This window comes from Balaenoptera acutorostrata, chromosome 3 (genome assembly GCF_949987535.1).
Source record: "Balaenoptera acutorostrata chromosome 3, mBalAcu1.1, whole genome shotgun sequence".
Classification (NCBI taxonomy): domain Eukaryota; kingdom Metazoa; phylum Chordata; class Mammalia; order Artiodactyla; family Balaenopteridae; genus Balaenoptera; species Balaenoptera acutorostrata.
This window is the reverse complement of record NC_080066.1, coordinates 53,894,653-53,916,569: the sequence shown is the minus strand read 5'-3', so window position 1 is coordinate 53,916,569 and position 21,917 is coordinate 53,894,653.

Here is a 21,917-nt window from a genome sequence, read left to right as displayed (position 1 = left end):
CTTGGATTGGAAGAATCAATACTGTGAAAATGACTCTACTACCCAAAGCAATCTACAGATTCAATGCAATCCCTATCAAATTAACAATGGCATTTTTTACAGAACTAGAACAAATCATCTTAAAATTTGTATGGAGACACAAAAGACCCCGAATAGCCAAAGCAGTCTTGAGGGAAAAAAATGGAGCTGGAGGAATCAGACTCCCTGACTTCAGACTATACTACAAAGCTACAGTAATCAGGACAATATGGTGTTGGCACAAAAACAGAAACATAGATCAATGCAACAAGATAGAAAGCCCAGAGATAAACCCACACACCTATGGTCAACTAATGTATGACAAAGGAGGCAAGTATATACAATAGAGAAAAGACAGTCTTTTCAATAAGTGGTGCTGGGAAAACTGGACAGCTACATGTAGAAGAATGAAATTAGAATACTCCATAACACCATACACTAAAATAAACTCAAAATGGATTCGAGACCTAAATATAAGACCGGACACTATAAAACTCCTAGAGGAAAACATAGGAAGAACACACTTTGACATAAATCACAGCAAGATCTTTTTTGATCCACCTCCTAGAGTAATGGAAATAAAAACAAAAATAAACAAATGGGACCTAATGAAACTTCAAAGCTTTTGCACAGCAAAGGAAACCATAAACAAGACGAAAAGACAACCCTCAGAATGGGAGAAAATATTTGCAAACGAATCAACGGACAAAGGATTAATCTCCAAAATCTATAAACAGCTCATGCAACTCAATATTAAAAAACCAAAAACCCAATCCAAAAATGGGCAGAAGACCCAACTAGACATTTCTTCAAAGAAGACATACAGATGGCCAAGAAGCACAAGAAAAGATGCTCAACATCACTAATTATTAGAGAAATGCAATTCCAAACTACAATGAGGTATCACCTCACACCACTTAGAATGGGCATCATCAGAAAATCTACAAACAACAAATGCTGGAGAGGGTGTGGAGAAAAGGGAACCCTCTTGCACTGTTGGTGGGAATGTAAATTGATACAGCCACTATGGAGAACAATATGGAGGTTCCTTAAAAAACTAAAATTAGAATTACCATATGACCCAGCAATCCCACTACTGGGCATATACCCAGAGAAAACCATAATTCAAAAAGCCACAGGCACCCCAATGTTCATTGCAGCACTATTTACAATAGCCAGGTCATGGAAGCAACCTAAATGCCCATCGACAGACAAATGGATAAAGAAGTTATGGGTCATATATACAATGGAATATTACTCAGCCATAAAAAGGAACGAAATTGAGTCATTTGTTGTTGAGACGTGGATGGATGTAGAGACTGTCATACAGAGTGAAGTAAGTCAGAAAGAGAAAAGCAAATATCATATATTAACGCATGTACGTGGAACCTAGAAAAATGGTACAGATGAACCGGTTTGCAGGGCAGAAGTTGAGACACAGATGTAGAGAACAAACGTATGGACACCAAGGGGGGAAAACCGCGGTGGGGTGGGGATGGTGGTGTGCTGAATTGGGCGATTGGGATTGACATGTATACACTGATGTGTATAAAATTGATGACTGATTAAAAATAAATAAATAAATGGTGTTGAGAAAACTGAATAATAACATGCAAAACAATTAAATTGGACCCCTATCTTACACCAGTCACAAAAATAAACTCAAAGTGAATTAAGAACTTAAATGAATGACTGGAAACCATAACACTCTTAAAAGAAAACAGAGGAAAATCTCCTGGACGTTGGTCATGGAAAAATTTTTTTTTGACTGTGTTGAGTCTTCATTGCTGTGCATGGGCTTTCTCTAGTTGCAGCGAGTGGGGGCTACTCTTTGTTGCAGTGTGTGGGTTTCTCATTGCGGTGGTTTCTCTTGTTGCAGAGCATGGGCTCAGTAGTTGTGGCGTGTGGGCTCAGTAGTTGTTGCTCATGAGCTCTAGAATGCAGGCTCGTTATTGTGGTGCATGGACTTAGTTGCTCTCTGGCATATGGGATCTTCCCCAACCCAGGGATCAAACCCATGTGCCCTGCACTGGCAGGCAGATTCTTAACCACTGTACCACCAGGGAAGTCCTGGCAATGATTTTTTTAGATATGACCCCAAAAACATAGGCAATAAAAGTAAAAATAAACAAGTGGGACTATAGCAATCTAAAAACTTTCTGCACAGCAAAAGAAACAATAAAAAAGCAACATACAGAATGAGAGAAAATATTAGCAAACCATCTTCTGATAAGGGACAATTACCAAAGTATATAAATAATCCATAAATTTAGTAGCATAAAAACATGTAATCTGATTTACATGAATAGAGATCTAACTCGATATTTTTCCCAAGAAGATATACATATATCCAAGAGGTTCATGAAAAACGTTCAACATCATTAATCATCAGAGAAATGCAAATGAAAAGCACAAGAAGATATTACCTCACACCTGTTGGAATGGCTAGAGTTGAAAAGACAACAGATAAGTGTTGGCAAGGATGTAAAGAAATGAAAATCCTTGTGCACTGTTGGTGGGAATGTAAATTATTACAGCCATTATGTGGCTAGTACAGCAGATCCTCAAAAAATTAAAAGGAGTTATCCAGTTGTCCCAGCACCATTTGCTGATGTGACAATTCTTTCCCCATCAAGTGTTCTTGGCTCCCTTCCCAAATATTAGTTGACCTTATTTGCAGGGTTTAATTCTAACCTCTCTATTCTGTTCCATTGGTACCTCTGTCTATTTTTATTCCAGTACCATATTGTCTTAAGTATAATAGCTTTGTAATATAGTTTGAAATTAGAAACTGTGATGTCTCCAGATTTGTTTTTCTCAGAATAACTTTGGCTATTCATGGTTGTTTCTGGTTCCATGCAAATTTTAGGTTTTTTTCTATATGTGCAAAAACTGCCATTGGACTTTTGATCGAGATTGCATTGAATCTATGGATTGCTTTGGGTAGCAGGGACATTTGAACATTAATTATTCTGATCCATGAACACAGAAGATCTTTCCATTTATTTTGTCCTAATTTCTTTCATCAAAGTCATATTTTTCATTGTGCAGTTCCTTCCCTTTCTTGGTCAAATTTGTTTATAAGTATTTTATTGTTGTGGTGTTACTCTGAATGGGAAAAGGCTACCATCTTCAACAAATGGTGGTGGAAAAATTGGATAACCACTTGCAGGAAAATGAAATCGGACCCCTAACTTATTACAAAAATTACCTCAAAATGGATTAAAGAATTAAACATATCATATAGTAAAACTCCTTGAAGAAAACAAACTCCTTGACATCAGTATTGGCAATAATTTTTTTGGCTATACTACCAAAAGCATAATCTACAATGCAAAAATTGACAACTGGAGGACTTCCCTGGTGGTACAGTGGTTAAGAATCCGCCTTCCAATGCAGAGGATGTGGGTTCAATCTCTGGGTGGGGAGCTAAGATCCCACATGCCACAAGGCAACTATGCCCACATGCCACAACTAGAGAGCCTGTGTGCTGCAACCACAGAACCCATGTGGCTCTGGAGCCCTCCCGCCACAACTAGAGAGAAGCCTGTGCACTGCAACAAAAGATCCTGCAAGCCACAACTAAGACCCAACACAGCCAAAAATAAATAAACAAATAAATAAATGGTTTTTTATATAAAATAAAATAAAAATATTTAAAAATCTACAGTTGAGAATACATCAACATAGAAAGATTCTGTACAGCAAAAGAAACAATCAAAATGTAAAGGCAGTCTGTGGAATGGGAGAAAATATCTGTAAACTATGTATTCGATAAGGGTTTAATATATAAAACATATACAGAACTCATACAACTCAATAGCAAACAACCCCAAACTATCTGATTAAAATATGGGCTGAAGGATTGGATAAACCTTTTTTCCTAAAAGACATACAATGGCCAACAAGTACATGAAAATATGCTCAAAATCTTTAGAGAAATACACATCAAAGCCACAATGTGATATATTACCTTCCACTTGTTAAGTTGGCTATCATCAAGAAGACAAGATATAAGTGTTGGCAAGTATGTGGAGAAAAAGCAAACTTTGTACACTGTTGGTGTGGATGTAAATTGAGTCAGCCACTATGGAAAACAATGTGAGGCTCTTCAAAAAATGTAAAAATAGAACTGCCATATGCTCCAGTAATCCCATTTCCTGTTACATAGCCAAAGTCAATGAAAACAAAACATGAAAAAGATATCTGCACTCACATGTTTATTGCAGCATTATTGACAATTGCCAAGATATGAATACAATGTACTTGTCCACAAATGGATAAATCAATAAAGCAGGGGTAGTATGTCTCTGTGTGTGTGTGTGTGTGTGTGTGTGTATACACACACACACACACACACACATACATACGTATACATATACATAGAGAGAGAGAGAGAAGTTGGACCTTGAGGGCATTATGCTTAGTGAAATAAGCTAGACAGAGAAATACAAATATTGTATATTGTTATAACCAAAATCTAGAAAAGCTAACTTGTAGAAAGAGAGAATACAATGGTGATTCTCAGGGACTGGGGGGTGGGGGAATTGGGGAGATGTCATTACAGGGTACATATTGTCAGCTAGAAAATGAATATGTTCTGAAGATCTAATGCACAGCACCCTGATTATAGACAAAATTATAATACTTCAAAATTGTTGAGTTTAGATCTTCTCACAACAACAACAACAACAACAAATGTGGCAAGATGGAGATATTAGTTAAAACTATGGTGGTAATCATATTGTGATATAAAAATTAATGAATCAACACATTGTACACCTTAAAAAATTAAAAGCAGAACTACCATAAAATCTAGCAATCCCATTTTGGGTATATACCAAAAAAATTGATGGCATGATATTAGATATCTGCACTCTCATGTTCATAGCAGCATTATTCACAATAGCCAAAACATGGAAACAGCTTAAGTGTCCATCAATAGATTAATGGACAAAAAAGATTATATAATATATATTTACATATTATATAATTATTCAGCCATAATAAACAAGGAAATCCTGCCGTTTGTGACAATAAGGATGGACCTTGAGGATGCTATGCTTATGAGATAACCAGACAAAGCTGACAAATATTTTATGATATCACTTACATGTGGAAACTAAAAAAGCTGAAATAAAAATTCCACATTTTTATATGATATCTAAAAAAACATCATAGAAACAAAGTAGGATGATGCTTGCCAGGAGATGAGATTTTGGTCAAAAGAAGAAAACTTCCAGTTATAAGGTAATAAGTTCGAGGGAATCTAATGTACAGCATGTGATTATAGTTAACAATACTGCATTATATAATTGAAAGATGCAAAGAGAGTGGAACTGAAATGTTCTCACCACAAAGAAAAAGTGGTAATTATGTGAGATCATGGAGGTGTAACTAAACTCACTGTTGTATTTATTTCACAATATGTATGTCCTTCAAATCATCACACACCTTAAACAAAGTTATATATCAATTACACCTCAATAAAGCTGGGAAAAATTATTTCAAGATGGCTATAGCAGAGCATGAAACCAAACATGGGTTTTTCTGAGTGAAGGACCTTTTCTGATATCACATCTGCGAAGCAGTTCTTGGTTCTATATGCAAAAACACATCTAATATCTGACCACTTGTTCCATCTCCACTCTTAGTAAACAGGCCTGAGCTACCACCTAGGTAACTACAGTCGTCTCCTAACTGACCTCCCTGCTTCTGTCCTTGCCCCTTCAGTCAATTTGTAGCACAGCAACCAGAGTAAGTAAGATAACTTCCCTCCACTTCTTAAAACCCTCCCCTGGCTCTTCATTTCACACAGAGTAAAAGCCAACGTCCACGACTGACAAATCTGTTCACATCCCCCAGGGTTCTCTCCCTTGCTCACTTCAACCAAACAGCATTCCCAACTCTCCTCAAACAAGCCAAGCATGTTCCTTCCTTGTGACATTTTACCTTGCTCTTTCCTCTGCCTGAAATCTCTTCTGCCACCTGTGCTCACTGTGTATGCCCTCCTTCATAGCATATATTTTAGGTCATATTCATTCACAAATTTACTGGGCATCAGACACCATACTAGGCACAGATGTGAAGATCCAGCATCTCTCTGAGCAGTATGGAATGGAACGTTATTTCATAAATGTATTAACTATTTCATAATTTGCTGGATTCATAAATGAATTAATAGAAAAATACTATGGAAAGAAAAGTTTTTCTCAATTATAATCCTAAATAATTGATATAGATAGTTAAATACAAAAGTTATCGAGTATAATATTCTATTCCTTAATTATGGGATTAGGGTTAAAGTTGGAAGTAGGGTTAGGGTTAAGGTCAGGGTTAGGGTTAGGGTTAGGGATAGGGTCAGCCACCATGTAGAAAGCTCTGAGGGAGCAGACATGGGCAAACCCCTGATGGCCACACAACTGGGGAGAGCTTGTCATACACGTGTGTAAGTGCAAGTCTACCATACCTGGATGTCAGGTATCAGAGGCCCAGAGTTCACACTCTTCACTTAGGCTCAGAGCTTATCTTTCCATTGGTGCTATATATTTAGGTAGAAATAACACACGCAGCTCAGTGATCAGAAGGGAATTCAAGGCTATTAAATACCTGTACATTTGACCAACCATTGTGAGATACAATTGAGGGCAGTAATGTGTAATGGGATTCTATCTGAACAATTATAAGTTTCGTTTATGATAGCATGGCACTGAAAATTTTGAGAAAGTAGACATCTCAGAATTAATGGTGCTGTTAGTTGGAAACATTAGCTTAAGAAAACAGTCTCTTCAGTTAAAGTACTCCAAAATCAAAACCATTTCCACAGAGGAAATGTAGTTTGTGTCCCATTTCTGACCCTTATTCATTCATTCCTCCATTCATTGTATGACTAATGTCTTCTCCATATTAGCCACGGTGGCTTTGAGCTTCAAATTCTCCATAAAATGGGCAAATTAGATAGTGATCTCAGGACTTCCCTGGCGATCCAGTAGTTAAGACTCCACACTCCCAATGCAAGGGGTATGGGTTCGATCTCTGGTTGGGGATCCTGCATGCCATGCAGGTTGCCTAAAAAAAAAGAGAGAGAGAATTTAAGTGGAGATTGGGATCTCTAAGAAAGCTTCCAGATATTTGTACATCATTTTCTAGATTCTCAAGTCAAGACACAGGCACTGGGACTTCCCAGGTGGTCCAGTGTGTAAGACTCTGTGCACTCAACGCAGGGGGCCCTGGTTCGATCCTTGATTGGGAAACTAAAACCTACTTGCAAGCTGCAACTAAGAGTCTGCATGTTTCAGCTAAGAAGTCCAAATGCTGCAACGAAGATCCTGCATGCTGCAGCTAAGACCCGGCACAGCCAAAATAAATAAATAAATAAATAAATATTTTTAAAAATGTTATTAAAAAAACACATCACCATTTAGAAACAAACTGACACTGTATTTATGTCATAAAGACTACACACTGGGCATCTTGGAATGTGCTGCCTGGCCTGACTTGCTCTCTGAATTTTAGGATTCATTCTCTGTGTGGATCATCACACCAACATTGTGCTCATCACCTTTTCTCACATCATGATCACAAGCCACAGGAGAGGAAAGCTGCTGCAGACCATCAAAACTAGTGCCTAAACCAGTCAACAAATAAAGTATCCTGTCTGAACCTACCCTGGGGCTGAACATCAGAACAAAGTACCCTAAGGTTTCCCTGTGTTCCCTAAGATGTCTCAGGTTTCCTCTTTCCTATTCTCTCCCTTCCTCCACATTCCATACCTGGGGAGTGCAGGAGAACAAGAGGCATACCTCCATCCCCCATCAGCCTGGCTATGGGACACCCGAACCCTTGTGTCCTTCTCCTTCTAACTGAATGCCTCTATTTTTCCTGAAAACAAACTCTAGTTCTGCTAGCTGAGGCCTCCATTTCCCATTTGAGACACCGTCACTATCAGTCTGCAGGCCCTATGCCCTCCAAGGTAGGGCTTAGTTTTGCTTAATCTGCCCATTGCTCACCACAAGCTTTCTGTGCCACCAACTCCTTCCCCTCAAGGGCCTATACTTCCTAATCCCTCCCTCCCACCACTATTACTCTTCTCTACCTTCTGCTGGGAAGCTTACCAGTTAGCCATGACTTGTCCATGGACATTGAGCACTGGTCTGGACTGTGTTCATCTCTGTTCCAAACACTGTAGTTTCCCAGCTCTGGGAGACAACTTTATATCCTTCCAGCCACCCTCATGTTCTCAGAAGTCTTGGTCCAGTTCCTTTCTTCCACAATTCATATCTTCCGGGAAGCTTTTCAACAGCCTATGAAAATAAAAGAAACAAGCTGTCCCTTCCTGCAAGTCCATCTGCTCTAATTCTATCCTACTTTCCTGCATCTTAGCTGGGCCAGGTCTAGATAGCTTCTGCTGCAGGCCCTGATCAACAACTCCAGACTGGTCATGCTCAAAATATTAAAACCAGGTCATGGTTAATCGGAGTTTACCCAGAGTCTGCAGACATGTGTGGAGAGCTGACACTGGCCTCCAACATCTGTTCCAAGGCCTTTCCAGCATGCCTGTCCCCTGAAGAGAAGGCCCAAACTACCCAACACTTGTCCCCTCCAATGTGATAGGATGGCAATCCACTGTCTACTCATGGCATGGTACCTAGGCTGAGCAATGAAGTCTCAAGTCTATTTCACTCCCCTGGGAAAAAGACCAAAACTAATATTGATTAAAAGTTCTGTTGATCAAACTTTACTCAATTATGATTTCACTATCCATGGTTAGGAGCAGCCCTGGGGAGTTGTATATTAAGAAGCACTTAGTTTGACTAAAGAACAAAACTTTGTGTTACTGACAAAGGTGGTAAAGTTTCTACATCAGGACTGTTTAACAGTGTGACTCTTTTTTCTAAAAGAAATTATGGCCTCAGTACTTCCCTGGTGGTCCAGTGGTTAAGACTTCTCCTTCCAATGCAGGGGGTGCAGGTTTGATCCCTGGTCAGGGAGCTAGATCCCACATGCCTCGTGGCCAAAAAACCAAAACATAAAAAACAGAAGCAATATTGTAACAAACTCAATAAAGACTTAAAAAATGGTCCACATCAAAAAAAAATTAAAAAAAAAATGGCCTCAAGCAAGATTCTCATTGCTTCCTCCTTTCAGAGCTGTCAGTGTGTAGGACAGAAAAAAATTCATGATCCCAGCCTCTAATCTAGTAGGGCAAACAGGCACACACTGAATCTCTCCCTCTCATGAGCACTGGGATGAGGAACAGATCAGAACTGACCTGGGACTTCATCACAAAGTAAACACAGCTTCTCTCTAACAAGTGTGGGGTCACCTAGGTAAGCTCTCTGTCTGAGGAGACAGAAATGGGGCAGACAGGCATTCTAGATGGGGGGCAAGAAGGGTGAAGTGTGGGAACAGTAAAGCTCTGGCATGTTGGCGGAGGGTGAGCCATCTGGTGCATGGGGTGCAGGGTATTGGGAGCTGGATAGGCCATTCCAAACAGCCAGGTATCAGGCTGGGAGACTTGGACTTCTTTTGCAGAGGGCCCAGTACTTCACCAAATTCTTCATTCTCAGTCATAAAGTCTCTGATGGCCTGAAATCTATTAAAGTCTGGCAATTCAAAGTCACTCATGAAGCCTGTGCAAGAGCTATGAGGACCTACCAATAGGGTGAGGGAAGTCCCATCCACCTCATGAGTCCCAGGTCCATTGAAATTCAACCATCCTTATTGAGCACTTCACTGAAAACCTGGTCGTATTGCTATGTTTGCCAGACTTAACCCCTTGATATAATCTCCACAACTAAAGTTTGTCATTCTGCTGTTAGAAACTGAGGAACATGGGACTCAGAGTGGTGGGATCCCCGTATCACCAAGTTCTAGTTTTGTGACAATGGACAAATTACTTTGCCTTTCTTTGCTTTCCCTCCCTTATTAAGGAAAATATTTTATTTTATTTTATATTTATTTATTTATTTATTTATTTATTTATTTATTGGCCACGCAGGATGTGGGATCTTACTTCCCTTACCAGGGACTGAACTCATGCCCCCTGCATTGGAAGCTTGGAGTCTTACATGTAAAAGACTGAAATTAGAACACTCCCTAACACCACACACAAAAATAAACTCAAAACGGATTAAAGCCCTAAATATAAGGCCAGATACTATAAAACTCTTAGAGGAAAACATAGGCAGAACACTCTTGGACATAAATCGCAGTGAGATCTTTTTTGACCCACCTCCTAGAGTAATGAGAATAAAAACAAAAATAAACAAATGGGACCTAATTAAACTTAAAAGCTTTTGCACAGCTTTCCGGGCGGCAGGGAGGGAGGGCGGCCTGCTGGGTCCGCGCGGCCTCGGGGCCGGAGCCCGGGTCCCCGCCTGCCCCAGCGACCGCCGCCGGCCGAGCCCTGCCCCCCACGTCTCCATTGTGGGTCGCGGTGGTCGGATAAGCGCCCGGGTCCGCGGGTCAGGCGGGCACAGAGGTCCCTTGTGTTGGCGGGTGTGGGTGCGGCGAGGTTCCGGCGCCTTCGCAGAGCTGGGGGCGCCGCGGATTGCTATGCTCTCTGCACTTTCCCGGCTCTGAAGTCTCGAGAACACGGCTAGGCAGCAGTAGTCTAATGGGGAGTTTGCCTGCTGGGAAATAGGCGCCTGCTGGGGTCTCAGTTCTTGGCTGGCCCCGGAACACGAGGTTGCCAGGTGTGTGACGGCAGCAGGTAGGAGTGACCCGCTGGTGCAGTGATGAGCAGGAAAGGAAGGACAGCGGCTGTTGGCCTGTGAACCTAGGCAAGAATGACCAGCCGACAGAGTCCAGACCAAGGTCCGTGGGCCCAGTTGGTCCTGTGCGTCTGGTCAGTGGAATAGACCTGCAGGTATGGCTCTTGTCACTCTAGGACTGGCTTCAGGACAGAAGCCAGTAGCTCTGCTAAGGAGGCTTGACTGTGGTCCAGTCCGTCCAGCACTGGGAGGCGCAGCTAGTGGGTCATCTCGGTTTTCTGTCTGCAGATCCTGCTGATGAGCCCAGGGCACTGTCCTCAGTTCTCCAGGAGAGTGCCCCAGAGTGGAGCCAGAGGGGTGTGCCTGACTCAGCACGGTGGCCACGCACGTCCAGTCTGCTGGCAAGGGTAGTGGGGAGCCGCGGGAATTCATGGCCTTGGGAATATCCTCTGATGAAAAAGAACCTGCGGGATTATAAAATAACTTTTGTGTGGAACGTTGGTGTGTTGAAAAGCAGTTCTGTATGCTTTTCCCCCTTGGTGTGGATCAGCAGTGCTGAGGCAGCAGGCGTGATACAGAAGAAGTGTGAGCAGAGACCGACTGGAATCCCCAGACTCCAGGGAAACTAAAGGTGACAGCCAGCCTAGTGAAGAGGACAGGAGTTAGGGGCGGGGGGAGGGGGAGCAGCCCAGCAGGTGCCCCTCATCTCAGGGTCCTAATCCTGGCTCCAGCCGGCTGGTCAGGGGAGCTGCAAGGTCTTCTGGGCGAGCAGAGCCCACAGTCCTGAGCTGTTCTTCGCTGTGTTTGGGTCATCTCCCCCCATCCAAGGGGAGAAATCTAGGTGAGATTTAAGAATTAGTGCTTTAAGAATGTGGATCTCATAGTTGAAACCTCGGAAGACATGTTTTCAGCACAGGGTGTTAAAGTGAACAGAAGGATTCAACCCCTTTTCAAGGAGGGTGTCTCCATGTGGGCAGAACTAGAGAATAAATGGGTCTTGAATAAACAAAAAAAAAAAAAGCTTTTGCACAGCAAAGGAAACCATAAACAAGACAAAAAGACAACACTCAGAATGGGAGAAAATATTTGCAAATGAAGCAACTGACAAAGGATTAATCTCCAAAATGTACAAGCAGCTCATGCAGCTCAATATCAAAACAACAAACAACCCAAACGAAAAATGGGCAGAAGACCTAATAGACATTCTGCAAAGAAGACATACAGATGGCCAACAAACACATGAAAAGATGCCAACATCATCAATTACTAGAGAAATGCAAATCAAAACTACAATGAGGTATCACCTCACACCGATCAGAAGGGCCATCATCAAACAATCCACAAACAATAAATGCTGAAGAGGGTGTGGAGAAAAGGGAACCCTCATGCATTGTTGATGGGAATGTAAATTGATACAGCCACTATGGAGAACAGTGTGGAGATTCCTTAAAAAACTAAAAATAGAACTACCATATGACCCATCAATCCCACTACTGGACATATACCCTGAGAAAACCATAATTCAAAAAGACACATGCACCTCAGTGTTCATTGCAGCACTATTTACAATAGCCAGGACATGGAAGCAACCTAAATGTCCATCAACAGAGGAATGGGTAAAGATGTGGTACATATATATAATGGAATATTACTCAGCCATAAAAAGAAACAAAATTGGGTCATTTGTAGAGACATGGATCGACCTAGAGATTGTCATACAGGGTGAACTCAGAAAGAGAAAAACAAATATTGTATATTGACGCATATATGTGGATTCTGAAAAAAATTGGTATAGACGATCTTATTTACAAGGCAGATATAGAGACACAGACATAGAGAACAAACATATGGATACCAAGGGGGAAGGGGGCGATGAAATGGGAAATTGGGATTGACATATATACACTATTGATACTATATACAAAATAGATAACTAATGAGAACCTATTGAATGGCACAGGGAACTCTACTCGATGCTCTGTGGTGACCTAAATGGGAAGGAAATCCAAAAAGAGGGGATATATGTATACATATTGCTGATTCACTTTACTGTACAGTAGAAACTAACACAATATTGTAAAGCAACTATACTCCAATAAAAATTTTAAAAAGCAACCTTGCAACAACACCCAAATACAAGCACACCCAAAATTCTTTTGAGGATAAAATGAGTTAATGTAATTAACTATTACTAATAATTGTAATTAATTATCCTTTTGAGGATAAAATGAGTTAAGAGTAATTCTTAATCTAGACACCCTGGCCTTCCTCCTAGTTCAGATTAGCCCTGGATGCTTTTTTACATAGAGTCCTTAGATATTTAGACACCCAGGAAGTAAACCAAACATGGGTTTATAAACTTAAATTTTATTATTAATTTAATTTCAGGGGAAGATAACTTCTTCAGTGTCTGCAATGCAGGCTCTACCCATCCCCTCACCAAGGTTCCCTTTGGGATTATAATGTTGCTACGTGAGCATAAGTCAGAACAGGACTGGGGGGTGGGGAGGTGTCTTAAGATCTATTTCTTTGGGGCTGGATTAGAATTTAGCTCCCACTTCTTTCACGACACACACCAGTGAGGCTGCCTTTTCTACTTTCATACAGCCTTCCTGTTAATGCACGTTTACCTGTTGCTTCTGCTTCTGATAGGACAGCTAAAATGATTCAGGTTTTCTTTTCCACATTTAAGATCCAGAGATGCTATCTCCACCATATTCAAGAGGCTTCCTGCTCCCATCAATTGTGAGCCACCTCATTGAGTGGAACTCTGGGGCTCTGGTCAATAGCCTCAGAAATAACAAGTTAGCTGCAGTTAACTGTTAACTTTTTTCTGATCACTTTCCTTACCTCTAAGGAGTAGCTTTCTTTGGGTTCTGGCTTTGACCGTTGTGCAGCACTTAACAATAACATGAGTTCATTCCCTGAATTGATCTGGACTGAACGGGATTACTTCGGTATCAGTTTAATGACACATGATTGATCATTTGAGGGCTGGTAAGAAAAAAGCAAAAAGGGGACCTTGTAACATTATTTATGCTATTGTCCCAGATGAAGTTTTTGCATCAATTTGACCAGAGGAAAGTGAGGGCTCCTGTGCTCAGAGCTCAACCTCCATCTCTGTGTCTTGGGACCTATGGCTTACCTTGAACCCATTTTTTCCCAGAAGCCCAGTATTTTCAGTGTGCAATTTTTCAGAACATGGGGTTCATTCAGGTTAACTGGAATCATGTTCTAGTGGAAACTTTTATACCAGTGACAAAGTCATGCAACACTCAAAAGAAGTTTGCTTCTGTGGAACTACATTAAAATGTTGATTTTAATATTAGCTTTGTAGTATTTGTATACAATCAGTAACTGCCCTGGTTTTGAGGGTGTAAGAAATATAACTTTAAGAGATATATATCCAGTTTTATATATGTACATATTTAACATAATTTAAAGGCCACATTTGAGGATCTACAAGAATGTCATTGAAAGAGGTTTTTGTATTATTCAAGTTTGAGAAACACTATTGTTTCTTTTTTTATTCTTTAAATTGCACATACGTATTTTATTTACACTTTGTATTTGATATACTTCATGATAAACAGTTTTTTTCCATCTTAACCATTTTTTAAGTGTACAGTTCAGCGGTATCAAATACGTTCACATCGTTGTGCAAAAATCACCTCTGTCCACCCCCATAACTGTTTTCATCTTGTGAAACTGAAGCTCTATACCCGTTAAACAATAATCCCCCGTTATTCCTTGCCCCCAGCCCCTGGTAACCAGCAATCTACTTTCTGTCTTTATGATTTTGACTATTCTAAGTACTTCATATAAGTGGGATCATACAGTATGTATCTTTCTCTCATGGGCTAATTTCATTTAGCATAATGTCCCCAAGGTTCATCCATGTTGTAAACATACTGCAGAATCTCCTTTCTTTTTAAGACTGAACAATATTCCATTGCATGTATATCCACATTTTGCTTATCTGTTCATCCACTGACGAACACTTGAGTTGCTTCCATGGTTTAGTTATTACGAATAATGCTGCTATGAACATGGGTGTACAAATATCTCTTTGAGATTTTACTTTCAATTCTTTGGGGTATATGTGCAGAAGTGGAATTGCTGGATCATATAGTAATTCTATCTTTAATTACTTGAGGTAACACCATACTGTTTTCCATAGTGACTGTAACAATTTCCACCAGTAGTACACCAGGGTCCCAATTTCTCCATGTCCTTGCAAACACTCATATTCTATTTTTTTGATAGTAGCCATCCTAATGGGTGTAAGGTGGTATCTCGTTGCAGTTTTGATTTGCATTTCCCTAATGATTGGTGATGTTGAGCATCTTTTCAGGTGCTTATTGGCCATTTGTATCTCTTCTTTGGAGAAATATCTATTCAAGTCTTATGCTCATTTTGAATCAGATTGGTTTTTTGTTGTTAAGGTTTTTTTGAATTTTTGAATTTTATTTTTTTATACAGCAGGTTCTTATTAGTTATCCATTTTATACACATTAGTGTATACATGTCAATACCAATCTCCGAATTCACCACACCACCACCCCCATCCCCCACCGCTTTTCCCACTTGGTGTACATACGTTTGTTCTCTACATCTGTCTCAATTTCTGCTCTGTAAACTGGTTTATCTGTACCATTTTTCGAGGTTCCACATACATGCATTAATATATGACATTTGTTTTTCTCTTTCTGACTTACTTCACTCTGTATGACAGTCTCTAGATCCATCCACGTCTCTACAAATGACCCAATTTCGTTCCTTTTTGTGGCTGAGTAATATTCCATTGTCTATATGTACCACAACTTCTTTATCCATTCATCTGTCGATGGGCATTTAGGTTGCTTCCATGACCTGCCTATTGTAAATAGTGCTGCAATGAACATTGGGGTGCCTGTATCTTTTTAAATTATGGTTTTCTCTGGGTATATGCCCAGTAGTGGGATTGCTGGGTCATATGGTAATTCTATTTTTAGTTTTTTAAGGAACCTCCATACTGTTCTCCATAGTGGCTGTATCAATTTACATTCCCACCAACAGTGCAAGAGGGTTCCCTTTTCTCCACACCCTCTCCAGCATTTGTTGTTTGTAGATTTTCTGATGATGCCCATTCTAACTGGTGTGAGGTGATACCTTATTGTACTTTTGATTTGCATTTCTCTAATAACTAGTGATGTAGAGCAGATTTTCATTTTGCTTTGTGGCCATCTGTATGTCTTCTTTGGAGAAATGTCTAGTTGGGTCTTCTGCCCATTTTTGGATTGGGTTTTTGGTTTTTTTAATATTGAGCTGCATGAGCTGTTTTTATATTTTGGAGATATATATATTGATCTTTTGTCCGTTGATTTGTTTGCAAGTATTTTCTCCCATTTTGAGGGTTGTCTTTTCATCTTGTTTATGGTTTCCTTTGCTGTGTAAAAGCTTTGAAGTTTCATTAAGTCCCATTTGTTTATTTTTGTTTTTATTTCCATTACTCTAGGAGGTGGATCAAAAAAGATCTTGCTGTGATTTATGTCAAAGAGTGTTCTCTCTATGTTTTCCTCTAAGAGTTTTGCAGTGTCTTCTCTTACATTTATGTCTCTAATCCATTTTGAGTTTATTTTTGTTTATGGTGTTAGGGAGTGTTCTAATTTCATTCTTTTACATGTAGTTGTCCAGTTTTCCCAGAACCATTTATTGAAGAGGCTGTCTTTTCTCCATTGTATGTCCTTGCCTCCTTTGTCATATCTTAGTTGACCACAGGTGTGTGGGTTTATCACTGGGCTTTCTATCCTGTTCCATTGATCTATATTTCTGTTTTTGTGCAAGTACCATATTGTCTTGATTACTGTAGCTTTGTAGTATAGTCTGATGTCAGGGAGTCTGATTCCTCCAGCTCCGTTTTTTTCCTTCAAGACTGCTTTGGCTATTCAGGGTCTTTTGTGTCTCCATACAAATTTAAGAGTTTTTTGTTCTAGTTCTGTAAAAAATGCCGTTGGCAACTTGATAGGGATTGCATTGAATATGTAGATTGCTTTGGGTAATATAGTCATTTTCACAATATTGATTCTTCCAATACAAGAACACAGTATATCTCTCCACCTGTTTGTATCATCTTTAATTTCTTTCATCAGTGTCTTATAGTTTTCAGCATACAGGTCTTTTTTCTACCTAGATAGGTTTATTCCTAGGTATTTTATTCTTTTTGTTGCAATGGTAAATGGGATTGTTTCCTTAATTTCTCTTTCAGATTTTTCATCATTAGTGTATAAGAATGCAAGAGATTTCTGTGCATTCATTTTGTATCCTGCAAATTTACCAAATTCATTGATTAGCTCTAGCAGTTTTCTGGTGGCAGTTTTAGGATTCTCTATGTATAGTATCATGTCATCTGCAAACAGTGACAGTTTTACTTCTTCTTTTCCAACTTGTATTCCTTTTATTTCTTTTTCTTCTCTGATTGCTGTGGCTAGGACTTCCAGAACTATGTTGAATAATAGTGGTGAGAGTGGATGTCCTTGTCTCGTTCCTGATCTTAGAGGAAATGCTTTCAGTTTTTCACCATTGAGAATGATGTTTGCTGTGGGTTTGTCATATATGGCCTTTATTATGTTGAGGTAGGTTCCCTCTATGCCCACTTTCTGGAGAGTTTTTATCATAAATGGGTGTTGAATTTTGGCAAAAGCTTTTTCTGCATCTATTGAGATGATCACAAGGTTTTTATTTTTCAATTTGTTAATATGGTGTATCACATTGATTGATTTGCGTCTATTGAAGAATCCTTGCATCCCTGGGATAAATCCCACTTGATCATGGTGTATGATCCTTTTAATGTGTTGTTGGATTCTGTTTGCTAGTATTTTGTTGAGGATTTTTGCATCTATATTCATCAGTGATATCGGTCTGTAATTTTCTTTTTTTGTAGTGTCTTTGTCTGGTTTTGGTATCAGGGTGATGGTGGTCTCATAGAATGAGTTTGGGAGTGTTCCTTCCTCTGTAATTTTTTGGAAGAGTTTTGAGAAGGATAGTTGTTAGCTCTTCTCTAAATGCTTGATAGAATTCACCTGTGAAGCCATCTGGTCCTGGACTTTTGTTTGTTGGAAGATTTTTAATCACAGTTTCAATTTCATTACTTGTGATTGTTCTGTTCATATTTTCTGTTTCTTCCTGGTTCAGTCTTGGAAGGTTATACCTTTCTAAGAATTTGTCCATTTCTTCCAGGTTGTCCATTTCATTGGCATAAAGTTGCTTGTAGTAGTCTCTTAGGATGCTTTGTATTTCTGCGGTGTCTGTTGTAACTTCTCCTTTTTCATTTCTGATTTTATTGATTTGAGTCCTCTCCTTCTTTTTCTTGATGAGTCTGGCTAATGGCTTATCAATTTTGTTTATCTTCTCAAAGAACCAGCTTTTAGTTTTATTCATCTTTGCTATTGTTTTCTTTGTTTCTATTTCATTTATTTCCGCTCTGATCTTTATGATTTCTTTCCTTCTAGTAACTTCGGGTTTTGTTTGTTCTTCTTTCTCTAGTTTCTTTAGGTGTAAGGTTAGATTGTTTACTTGAGATTTTTCTTGTTTCTTTAGGTAGGCTTGTATAGCTATAAACTTCCCTCTTAGAACTGCTTTTGCTGCATCCCATAGGTTTTGGGTTGTCGTGTTTTCATTGTCATTTGTCTCAAGGTATTTTTTGATTTCCTCTTTGATTTCTTCAGTGATCTCCTGGTTATTTAGTAACGTATTGTTTAGCCTCCATGTGTTTGTGGTTTTTACGTTTTTTTCCCTGTAATTCATTTCTAATCTCATAGTGTTGTGGTCAGAAAAGATGCTTGATATGATTTCAATTTTCTTAAATTTACTGAGGCTTGATTTGTGACCCAAGATGTGATCTATCCTGGAGAATGTTCTGTGCGCACTTGAGAAGAACGTGTAATCTGCTGTTTTGGGATGGAATGTCCTATAAATATCAATTAAATCTATCTGGTCTATTGTGTCATTTAAAGCTTCTGTTTCCTTATTTATTTTCATTTTGGATGATCTGTCCTTTGGTGTAAGTGAGGTGTTAAAGTCCCCCACTATTATTGTGTTACTGTCAATTTCCTCTTTTAGAGCTGTTAGCAGTTGCCTTATGTATTGAGGTGCTCCTATGTTGGGTGCATATATATTTATAATGGTTATATCTTCTTCTTGGATTGATCCCTTGATCATTACGTAGTGTCCTTCCTTGTCTCTTGTAACATTCTTTATTTTAAAGTCTATTTTATCTGATATGAGTATAGCTACTCCAGCTTTCTTTTGATTTCCATTTGCATGGAATATCTTTTTCCATCCCCTCACTTTCAGTCTGTATGTGTCCCTAGGTCTAAAGTGGGTCTCTGGTAGACAGCATATATATGGGTCTTGTTTTTGTGTCCATTCAGCAAGCCTGTGTCTTTTGGTTGGAGCATTTAATCCATTCATGTTTAAGGTAATTATCGGTATGTATGTTCCTATGACCATTTTCTTAATTGTTTTGGGTTTGTTTTTGTAGGTCCTTTTCTTCTCTTGTGTTTCCCACTTAGAGAAGTTCCACTAGGAGTTTTTGTAGAAGTGGTTTGGTGGTGCTGAATTCTCTTAGCTTTTGCTTGTCTGTAAAGCTTTTGATTTCTCCATCAAATCTAAATGAGATCCTTGCCGGTTTGAGTAATCTTGGTTGTAAGTCCTCCCCTTTCATCACTTTAAGTATATCATGCCACTCCCTTCTGGCTTGTAGAGTTTCTGCTGAGAAATCAGCTGTTAACCTTATGGGAGTTCCCTTGTATGTTATTTGTCATTTTTCCCTTGCTGCTTTCAATAATTTTTCTTTGTCTTTAATTTTTGCCACTTTGATTACTAAGTGTCTCGGCATGTTTCTCCTTGAGTTTATCCTGTATGGGACTCTCTGAGCTTCCTGGACTTGGGTGGCTATTTCCTTTCCCATGTTAGGGAAGTTTTCGACTATAATCTCTTCAAATATTTTCTCTGGTCCTTTATCTCTCTCTTCTGCTTCTGGGACCCCTATAATGCAAATGTTGTTGTGTTTAATGTTGTCCCAGAGATCTCTTAGGCTGTCTTCATTTCTTTTCATTCTTTTTTCTTTAGTCTGTTCCGCAGCAGTGAATTCCACCATTCTGTCTTCCAGGTCACTTATCCGTTCTTCTGCCTCAGTTATTCTGCTATTGATTCCTTCTAGTGTAGTTTTCATTTCAGTTATTGTATGGTTCATCTCTGTTTGTTGTTCTTTAATTCCTCTAGGTCTTTGTTAAACATTTCTTGCATCTTCTCGATCTTTGCCTCCATTCTTTCCCCGAGGTCCTGGATCATCTTCACTATCATTATTCTGAATTCTTTTTCTGGCAGGTTGCCTATCTCCACTTCATTTAGTTGTTTTTCTGGGGTTTTATCTTGTTCCTTCATCTGGTACATAGCCCTCTGCCTTTACATCTTGTCTATCTTTCTGTGAATGTGGTTTTGTTCCACAGGCTGCAGGATTGTAGTTCTTCTTGCTTCTGCTGTCTGCCCTCTGGTGGATGAGGCTATCTAAGAGGCTTGTGCAAGTTTCCTGATGGGAAGGACTGGTGGTGGGTAGAGCTGGCTGTTGCTCTGGTGGGCAGAGCTCAGTAAAACTTTCATTCACTTGTCTGCTGATGGTGGGGTTGGGTCCCCTCCCTGTTGGTTGTTTTGCCTCAGGCGACCCAACACTGGAGCCTACCCGGGCTCTTTGGTGGGGTTAATGTTGGACTCTGGGAGGGCTCATGCCAAGGAGTACTTCCCAGAACTTCTGCTGCCAGTGTCTTTGTCTTCATGGTGAGACAGAGCCACCCCCACCTCTGCAGGAGACCCTCCAACACTAGCAGGTATGACCTAGAGGGGTGGGATAGGGAGAGTGGGAGGGAGGCTCAAGAGGGAGGGGATATGGGGATATATGTATACATATAGCTGATTCACTTTGTTGTACCGCAGAAACTAACACAACATTGTAAAGCAAGTATACTCCAATAAAGATGTTCAGTCTCTATGGGGTCACTGCTCCTTCCCCTGGGTCCCAATGTGCACACTACTTTGTGTGTGCCCTCCAAGATTGGAGTCTCTGTTTCCCCCAGTCCTGTCAAATCCTGCTAGCCTTCAAAGTCTGATTCTCTAGGAATTCCTCCTCCCGTTGCCGGACCCCTAGGTTTGGAAACCTGACATGGGACTCAGAAGCTGCACTCCAGTGGGCGGACTTCTGTGGTATAAGTGTTCTGCAGTTTGTGGGTCACCCACCCAGCAGTTATGGGATTTGATTTTATTGTGATTGCGCCCCTCCTACCATCTTTTTGTGGCTTCTCCTTTGTCTTTGGATGTGGGGTATCTTTTTTGGTGAGCTCTAGTGTCTTCCTGTCAATGATCGTTCAGCAGTTAGCTGTGATTCTGGTGTTCTTGCAAGAGGGAGTGAGAGCACGTCCTTGTACTCTGCCATCTTGAACCTATCTCTGAGAAACACCATTGTTTGATTGCTGTCTCTGTAATCTCCTTAGTTACAAACACCTTTAATCCTGTTTTGCTGCATACACTTTTGTGAAAAGCTGAGGTTTGGCAATTTATCAGTTAGCTATTGCCACAATAATGTTGCATACCCCTATGTTCATAGCAGCACTATTTATAATAGCCAAGACATGGAAACAAGCTAAATGTCCATCAACAGATGAATGGATAAAGAAGATGTGGTATATATATACACAATGGAATACTACTCGGCCATAAAAAATAGAATGAAATAATGCCATTTGCAGCAACCTAGAGGTTATCATACCAATTCAAGTAAATCAGAAAGAGAAAGACAAATATCATATGATATCTCTTATATGTGCAATCTAAAATATGACACAAATGAACTTATCTATGAAATAGAAACAGACTCGTAGATATACAGAACAGACTTGTGGTTGCGGTGGATGGGGGGCGGGTAGAGGAGGGATGGATTGGGAGTTGGGGATTAGCAGATGCAAACTATTATATATAGAATGGAGAAACAACAAGGTCCTACTGTATAGCACAGGGAATTATATTTGATATCCTGTAATAAACCATAATGGAAAAGAATATGAAAAAGATGTATATATATATATATATATATATATACACACATATGTATATCTGAATCACTTTGTTGTACAGCAGAAATTAACACAACAT